At 48.0% G+C, this 10000-nt stretch overlaps 1 protein-coding gene across 6 annotated transcripts in view; it reads left to right on the top strand.

Annotated features, from left to right (window-relative positions):
* The window catches only part of ci (cubitus interruptus), a 404515-nt gene that overhangs the window by 262923 nt on the left and 131592 nt on the right, over positions 1 to 10000 (top strand). The gene's annotated exons all lie outside the window — the stretch shown is intronic.

The following is a 10000-nucleotide window of genomic DNA, read 5'->3' as shown; positions in this document are numbered from 1 at the left end:
CATAACAACAAAACACATACTTTTACAACTCCCAACCCCCCCTCCCCTTTGCCCCTTTCCTCCCCCTCCCTCCACTCCCCACTTGTTTCACCCAACCCCTTCACCTTCCGTCCATTACCTAATCTCCCTCTCTGCCTCCCTCTTCCCCATCCTTCACTCCTCTCTCCCTCCCCCTCCACCTCTACTTTCCCTCCCCCTCCACTTCTCCTCCCTTCCCCTACCTACCCTCCCTTCAGCTTCCACCCTTTGTCCAATCCCATTCCCTTTCCCCTCTCTACCTCTCCCCTCCCTCCCTCCCTCCCTCTTCCCTCCACTTCTCCTCCCTCCCACTTCCACCCTTCCCCTTCCTCTCCCTCCTACCCTCCTCACTCCTCTTCCCTCCCTTCCCTCCACATCATTTCTTCCCTCCCCACCCAACTACCTCTCCCTCCCTCCCTCCCTCCATCCCTCTTCCCTCCCTCCCTTCCCTCCCTCCCTCCTGTGTCGCGGTTATTAGTAGATAATTACCCAGCGTGTCCGGAGTCCAGTCGTTTAGCTCCCTCTCCGCTGCGCGTTGGACATCCCTGGAACGCTGGAAATTGAGTGGGGGGCGGTGGGTGGGGGGAAGGAGGGGGAGGATGGGAGAGGGAGGGGGAGGATGGGAGAGGGAGGGGGAGGAGGGGATGGGAGGGGGAGGGGGAGGAGAGGGAGGTAGAGGAGGAGAGGGGAGGGGGACGGAGAAGGGGAGAGGGAAGGGGGAGGTGGAGAGGGGAGGGTGGACGGAGAAGGGGGAGGGGTTGGTAGGGAGAGGAAAGGTCAATTGAGAAGGGGGGATGGGAAGGGGAGGAGGAAGGAAAGCAGGGGAGGGTTGGTAGAAGGAGAAGAGGGGAGAAAGGATTGATGGAGAAGAAGGAGGAGGGGAAGGGGAAAGTTGATGGAGAGAGGAAAGGGGAGAGAAGAAGGAGAGAGAGAGAGAGGAGAGTACTGTGAGACAGGAGGAAGAGAGAGCTGATGGAGAGGAGGGAGGGAGGAGAGGAGGGAGGATGGAAGAGAGGAAGACAAAAAGAGAAAAAAAGGAACAGGTTAGGAAGAGGAATGAGGATGTGGGTAAGGGAGGAAAGGGAGAGGGAGGAGAGGAAGAGTGAGGGGGGGTTGGGGGATTAGAGTGGGTGAGGGGAAGAATAGGTGAGAGGGGGGGAAGGGAGAAAAGGGGAGAGGGAAGAGGATGCGAGGCGAGAAGAAGTTGAGAATAAAAATGCAGACAGGGAATAAGACAGAGAAGAAGGAAGAGGTAATTATTAGTAAAAGGTGGAGGAGAAGAGAAGGAGGAGGGGAAGGGGGGGAGACCTGGCTTTGTTTGTTTTTGTTTGTTTTTGCTGTTCTTGATGTTGTTGTAGTTGTTTTCAATAAGTGTTCATTTCCCCCCAAAAGTGTAGTTTTTACACAATCCCATATACATACCTCTGTTAAGTGTCGACATGTCTCTATTTATGAATTAACATCATACTCTTCATTACTACCATGTTGATTGTTATGACCACATGCTGGCATCATCATGATATCCTCATTACCTTTTATCGTCATCGTAATTATCTTCATCACCACGTCAGCATGATTGTTGCAATTGTTGTTTGCAATAATATAATGGTAATTGTGATAATGATGATTGTAGTGGTGAGGATGATAGCAATAATAATTGTGATAGTAAGAATGATAATGATGGCATTGTTTTTTTATTATTATTATTATTATCAATAATAATTTTGATAGTAAGAATGATAATGATGACATTGTTTTTTTATTATTTTTATTATTATCATTAGTAGTCTATGTATGTAGTATCTTACCAGTATTATTATTTTTGTTTTTATTTTATTTTCATCATGGTCATTATTGTTGTATCACCATCATCATTATCATCTGTTTTAACTCATTAGCACTGAGAGTAATAAAGTAATAGATCACAGAATTATAATGAAATCGATAGCGCCATAATCATCATCATCACCAATCATCATCATCATCGCCGAACCAAAAAAAAAAAAAAAAAAAAAACAACACGAAAAAGCGCCGCCTCGTGTTGCAAGCCGTTGAGCGGAGTTCGGCGTCCACTCTGCGCCGACGACGGGGTTGCATCCAGAACAGCAAACTGCCAAAGAACCGGAAAATTACCACATTATTCACCTCGCCACAGTTCATCATCCCCCCCCCCCCCCACATCAAACCCCGCCACGCCACCGCACGTCACTACCGGCTGCAGCACGTCACATACCGCGGTGCAGCAGGAGAGAGAACGCGTTGCAAGTACAAGGCGTTGTAGCACGGAGTAAGGTCGTAGCACGGAATAAGGTCGTTATAAGGCACGGCAAGACAACAGCACATCACAGCGCTTCATCACATCACAGCATTCTACCACATCACTTCACTCTACCACACCACAGCGCTCTACCACATCAGATCTCTCCACTACATGGCTGCACTCTACCACATCACTGTACTCTTCCACATCACAACCCTCCACAACATCACAGCACCCCACCACATCACAGCCCTCCACCACATCACAGCACCCCACCAAATCACAGCACTCCACCACATCACAACCCTCCACAACATCACAACCCTCCACCACATCACAACCCTCCACCGCATCACAAACCTCCACCACACCACATCTCTCCACCACGCCACAGCACCCCACCACACACCATAGAACTTCTCTGCAAGCCACATCACGCCACAACACCGCAGCGAGGGTCATTACCACATGTACCCACCTTAGCCAACACGCAAAAATCTTTTCTGCTCCTGGAAATCAAATCATTAGTAACTCGAGTAACTTCGCCCATACAACGCACGCGCAGATAGATGGATAGATAGATGAATAGATAGATAGATGAATTGATAGATAGATGAATAGATAGAAGAATAGATGAATAGATAGATAGATAGATGAATAGATAGATAGATGAATAGATAGATAGATGATTAGATAGATGAATAGATAGACAGATAGATGAATAGATAGATAGATAGATGAATAGATAGATGAATAGATAGATAGATAGATGAATAGATAGATAGATGAATAGATAGATAGATAGATGAATAGATAGATAGATAAACTGATAGATAGGTAGTGTTATATAAGCAGAAAGATGAAGAGGTAAGTGGGTAAACATATAGAAAAAAATATTTGTACAGGTAGATATATAGAAAAAAAATATTTGCACAGGTAGCTAGATATATAGAAAAAAATAGATATTGGTACAGAGAATCCCAAAGGCAGACCTAATTGCTCTCGTGTACAAAAGGTCTGTGCAGTCGTTCCCATCCTCCTGACAACCTTGTTCTTGCCCGTCGTTACTATAACTACCACTACACATACCAAAGTACCATGCAGGCAGTCACACGCCCTTTCGGACCTACCTAACACACCCATAACACCCACAGGTTCTACCAGACACGCTACACGGGGCACGGGTGAACACCTCACACCCATCGACGCACATACACCAGGTACATACACGCACATACGGAGAGAGATATGTATACTTGCGTATGCATACGTACTCATGCTCATGCACACGTAAATGGTCTTCCATTTACGCGTGTATACATATACGCGTGTACACACACAGACACACACGCACATCCATGCACACACACACACACACACACACACACACACACACACACACACACACACACACACACACACACACACACACACACACACACACACACCTATACCCATACACACATACCCACGCACACTCAAACCCTCATCCACATCCACATGCACACCCATACACACACATACATGCACAACCCCCACCCCCCCTCAGCACACCACACCACACCAGCACCACACACACCAGGTGAGCAAGCGGGGGAGAGGAGAGGGGGAAGGGAGGAGGGGGGAGGGGGGAGGGGGGAGGGGAGCCCGAGGGTACGGGGTGCAGGCTGGTTGGCGCGGTAGTTGGCGGACCACCCAGACTCGCCCTCGAGGCAGCCCGGCGAATAAGCGATACTTGTAATGGCTTCCTCGACTCGAGAAGATATCGGCCATTGCTTGTGGATTATTTAGCCCGCGTCGGCCCGCGTATAGGTCGACTAATCGTGTGAAATTGGGCGGCCATTGAGTAACTGCAGCATCATTGTCCCGTATGACTTCTTCGGGCGAGGGGCTCCGGGCGGCGGAGGGCTTGTGCGGCGCCCTCGTGCACGCCGCCGCCGCCGCCACCGCCCTCGCCGCGTCCGCCCTTCCTCTCGCCGTTGGTGCCCCTTCGCCGCGCTGGGCCTTCGTCAGGAGGAGGGAGCGGGGTGGGCGAGCGAGACAAAGGGCCGGCCGACCCGAGCCCAAGCCCGCGCCGCGCCAACGGTTTCGGACGCGGCTTCATGATGATTGCATTGTTGATGGCCGACAAGATGACTGTATCAGGCCGAGACCCCTGGCCGCCCCGCCGCCGCTCGCCCCGTCTCCCCCACCACGCCCCCACCTCCCGTAGGCTCTCCCCCACCGCCGCCCCACCTCCCCCACCACGCTCCCATCTCCCCTACGCTCTCCCACCGCCGCCCCATCCTCCTCCACCACGCCCCCACCGCCGCCCCATCCTCCCTCCACCACGCCCCCACCGCCGCCCCACCTCCCCCACGCCCTCCCCGCCTCCATGCACACCCCCACGCACGCCCAATGCCACATGCGAGCACGCCCACCCACCGTCCCCCACGCCCGGACTGGCTCTTCCACGCCCGGGGATCCAGCGCCCACTCCGCTCTACGGCCGCCGCTTCTTGCTTGCCATTTTATCACTCCAGCCTCCTCTTTGCTACCGCGGTTGGTACCTCCCGGCCGCGGTGTGTTCTTTGTGGGTCTGTGGTATGTGTGGGCGTGCGGGTATGGGTGGTATTGGCGGGAGTCGTTTAGCGTTGTCAGCATTGCAGCTAATTATTATCATTATCATCCGTTATCCTTATTGTCATTAAACCATCATTTTCATCATCTTTATTATTATCATTATCAATTACCATCATTATCATCATCATCATCATCATCATCATCATCGTCATCATCACTCAGATCGTTATCATACCATACACGCACTCACTCACTCATTCACACTCATTTACACACACGCACTCACTCACTTACCTATTTACTTTCTCTCTCTCTCTCTCTCTCACACACACACATACACACATACACACACACACACACACACACACACACACACACACACACACACACACACACACACACACACACACACACACACACACACACACAGAACACCACACGGGTAACACCTGCACAACAGCGTCACGTCGGATGCTGCTGGTTGGACCATCATTAACCACTCAATGATCAGCTGTAAAGTGGCGGGTTGTAGTAGGGGCTGCTGTCCTGAGGTGGGGGGGGATGGGGGGAGGGGAAGGGGGAGATTATGAGGAGGGGGAGAGGGGGTGGATGGGGGGGGGGAAGGGGTAGTGCATGTGTGTATGTAATGACCAACCACTATTATTACAGGTAGGTGTGTAGGTAGACTAGTGTTATAAAAGGGTGCATATGTGTTGGTGTTGGCGTTGTTGTTTTAATTAAGGGTGGTAAATATTATGGTGTCAGTGGTGTAGTATAGTGTGGGTGTACAGTATTGGTATTCTGTCACGTACTTTTCGAATGGATGTTGGTATACAAGTATTTATATTTCGCCGTCCTGCTGACAGAAATTCATAGGTGAATGAAAATACAACGCAAATTTGGTATGGCAATAAAACGCATACAAATACAATAAAAAAATAAAATAAAAACACACATAAAGGCTTCACCATAACATCCGCTCTCTCCGTCACAATCATCATATGGCACTATCAGTTCGATCTGGGATAACAGGTGCACTGAGGGAATTTTATGAGCCTGCAGGTGAAATGGATCTCATAAAAGACTTTTTCTTATTTTTGACTTGGATTTGTGTGTGTTTGTGTGTGTGTGAGAGAGAAATGGAGAGAGAGAGAGAGAGAGAGAGAGAGAGAGAGAGAGAGAGAGAGAGAGAGAGAGAGAGAGAGAGAGAGAGAGAGAGAGAGAGAGAGAGAGAGAGAAATAGATAGAAATAGAGATAGAGAGACAGATTCACCTGATGCATCGACTTCGTTCAGATATTGATTATGATCTTGAACAGATGGCTTGCCAGGTGGTTGTAAAAGCGGAATGAACAATCGAGCTGTTGATTCCTGCTAAAAGGGAGACAGGTGGTTATTTCAGACAAAGACAGATGAGCTCGTTGACTTATCATTAGCAAAGACAAGGGGAATGACAGAGAGCTCATCACAGACCAAGACGGATGGACGAGACACCGCAGGGAAAGGGTCGTTGTTATCGGGAGACGGGTGGGGAGGCAAGCATGTGTAGCCGTCATCGTGCACTGTCGGTCTGTCCTGTGATTGATCCGTTGGCGTGGCACCCCTGATCCCCCCCCCCAATCTCTCTCTCTCCCCCTTCCCTTCCTTTCACCCTCATTCACTCCCCCTTGTGTCCTACTTCTCCCTTACTACACCCTCCTTTTTGGCTTCCTTTTTCTCTCACCCAACTCCTCTCTCTACCTATCCCTGCCTCCCCAGTTTTCCCCCGATAACCCCTCCCTTCCCCACTTTCCTCCCTGTCACTCCTTCCTCCCTACCACCCTTTTCATTTCCTACTTTCCTCCCTACTTTCCTCTCACTTTCCCCCTTCCATCCTATCCTCCCTACCTTCTTCCTAACCTTCCCTGCCTCCCCTCCTTCGCATCTTCCCCTTCCAATATATTATTATTATTTTATATTCCCCTACCACCCCTTCCTCCTCCCTTCCTCCTCTCCTCCTCCTCCCCCTTCCCCTGATCAGATTGGTCAGTGAAGAAGTTTTTAATTCGTCTTCGTATTTGGGCTTGAGTGGCAGCGTGAGGCCCAGTTGACGCGGGTTGCAAGCTCTCCGCCTTGCAAGGGATAACTTCATCGTCGACGTCTCCCATTTCTCTCTCTCTCTCTCTCTCTCTCTCTCTCTCTCTCCCTCTCTCTCTCTCTCTCTCTCTCTCTCTCCCTCTCCCTCTCCCTCTCCCTCTCCCTCTCCCTCTCCCTCTCCCTCTCCCTCTCCCTCTCCCTCTCCCTCCTCTCTCTTTCTCCTACTTTCTCATCTATTCGCTGTCGACGTCTCCCTCTCTTGCTGTCGCTGAATCGGCGTGGCATGTCTTGCGCCATTCGTATCTCCTCCTCTTCCTTCCTCCTCGCGGTGCATTGTGGGTAGGAATCGCGGCTCGAAATGGCTGCCCATCAGATTACGCTCCGCCTCGCAGATCACACGGCGCGGCCCATCAAATCACGCGGGGATGCCTGCACGGAGCGGCGGCGATGGCGGCGGCGGCGGCGGAGAAGGAGAAGGAGACAGCGCGCGCACGTCGACGCTACAGCTGGGGACTGGGGAAGGGTTACGGTCGCCATGACAACGACGCCTCATGACCTACGATTTCGCGTTTCGGGGATTTCGATGATGATGATAATGATGAGAGAAAGAATTAGAATGATACAGAATAATCATGATGATAATGAAGTAATAGATCAAATTAACCTAAAAGGAAGACACACAAACAGAGATAGACAGAATCAGACACATAGACACAGGCATAAACACAGAATACACAGAAATAGACATATACGCATACACAGAAACAAACACAAACATACACAGAAACAAACACAAACATACACAGAAACAAACACAAACATACACAGAAACAAACACAAACATACACAGACACATAGACAAACACAGACATATACACATACACAAAAACAAACACAAACACAGCCACAGACACAAAGACAAACACAGCCACAACCACGAAGACAGAGCATCCTGAGGGCCGTCATCAGCGGCGCAGCGGATAACAACTGTATCATTAACGGCACATGGTTCGACGACTGTATTACCGAGCATTTATCAGCGCGGCCGCAAAAACTGGAAGGGAGAAGCCGGGAGCCTGGTTGCTAGAATATCTTCCCCAAAGTATGACGAATTGGACGAGGGCGACACAGCTCGACAAAAAGCTAATGACGGGAACCTCCTCCTTGTTCTTCTTATTCTTGGTCTTGTTCTTGGTCTTGTTCTTAATTTTTCTTCTCTTCTGATTTCTCTTCTTCCTCTTCCTCCTTTTTTCTTCTTCTTCTTTCTTTTATTCTCCCTACTCCATGTACTCCTCTTCTTCCTCCTCCGCCTACTTTTCTTCTTATTTTACCTCCTCTTCCAATTCTTCCTCCTTTTTTTTCCTTCTCCATGTACTTCTTCTTCTCCTACCCCTACTTCTCATCTTTATCCTCCTGTTCCTCTCCCTCTCTCCTCTCCCTCGTTCCTACTCTTCCTCCTATTTCTGATTCTCTCCTTTCTCTTCACTTCCTCTTCGTATGGTCTTAATTAGGAATGGTATTTTTATAGGACTGTGTATATTTATGGATGGATGAGGAGAGAAAGAAACAGACAGACAGACAGACAGACAGAGATAGACAGAAAGAAAGAGACAGATGCAGAGAGAAAGAGAAAGAAAGACAAAGAAAAAGACAAAAACAAAGAGAAAGAGAAAATGTGAGCAAGAGAGAGAGAGACAGAGACAGACAGAGTCAGAGACAGAGAAAGAGAAAGAGAAAATGTAAGCAAGAGAGAGAGAGACAGAGACAGACAGAGTCAGAGACAGAGAAGACAAAGAAAAAGACAAAGAGAGAGAGAGAGAGATACAGATACAGAGAGAAAGAGAAAGAAAGACAAAGAAAAAGACAAAGACAAAAAGAAAGAGAAAGAGAGAATGAGAGCAAGAGAGAGAGAGAGAGAGCGCGCGGAAGACAGGGCCAGCGAGCGAGTGGGCACAACTACCTCTCCGAAGAGACAAAACAGGAGGGCGACGAAGGGGTCCTGGCGAGCGTGCGTGTAAACCTCTATAAGGGTCAGAGTTCGGGGGCTTATCACGCGGACAGCGCCTTATGAGATACGACGCTTGCGTAAGTGAATAAATAGCTAAAGAGATGTGTAAGTAGATAAGTTAATGAATAAATGGATAGATTGATGGGTAAGTAGATATGCAAGTAGATAAGTTAACAAATAAATGGATAGATTGATAGACACGTAGATATTTGAATATATGAATAGGTATGTCGGTAAGTAGGAAATTAAATAAATGAATAGATATATAAGTTAGTAGATAATTAATAGATAGATGAATGATTAAAAAGAGTAAGACCAATTGCCAATAAGATTTTAAAAATAATTCAAACCAGGTAATTGTATAAACATAACGCTTCAGGTCGAGAAAGTTGTGAAAATCAGTCTTAAAAAAAAAAAAAAAAAATCCACAGCAGAATGATACGATAAAAAACATATAGGAAGCGATAAACGAAAGGAATAGACGATGAGCGAAGAAAAATAAAAGAAGAAAAAAGGACAATGGGAAAAAAGTGAAGAAAAAACGAGAAAAAAGGGGGAAAAAAGAAAGAAGAAAAAGAGGGGAAAAAAGGGAAAAAAGTGAAGAAAAAACGAGAAAGGGAAAAAAACGAAAAAAGAGAAAAAGGGATAAAAGAGGAAAAATGAAAAAAATAAAAGAATAAGAGACAGCGAAATTTTCCGAGCCTCGCAAATACCGCCCAATAGGCTTAAAAACCTCAACCGGAAATGGCGATGCGTATTAAGACGTCCACCACAAAAGACCGAGGACGTGTGAGTGTGGTTAATCTACAGGGTGTATGGTGCCAAAAAATATCTTACAGGGAGGTGAGTCTTCGTTATGGTGCCAAGGTACATGGTGTGCCACTCCCCCCCCCCCCTATTTCACCTTTTCTTTCAAATTATGGTGCCACGATTAACGATTAACTGAGACGAGGGTGTATGGTGCCAAAAAATATCTTAAAAGAGGTGAGTCTTCGCTATGGTGCCAAGGTACATGGTGACCCCCCCTCATCTTTTCTTCCAAATTATGGTGCCACAATTAACTGAGGAGAGGTGAGGC

The sequence above is a fragment of the Penaeus vannamei genome, chromosome 8 (genome assembly GCF_042767895.1).
Source record: "Penaeus vannamei isolate JL-2024 chromosome 8, ASM4276789v1, whole genome shotgun sequence".
NCBI classification, from domain to species: domain Eukaryota; kingdom Metazoa; phylum Arthropoda; class Malacostraca; order Decapoda; family Penaeidae; genus Penaeus; species Penaeus vannamei.
This window is presented reverse-complemented; position numbering and strand designations above follow the sequence as displayed.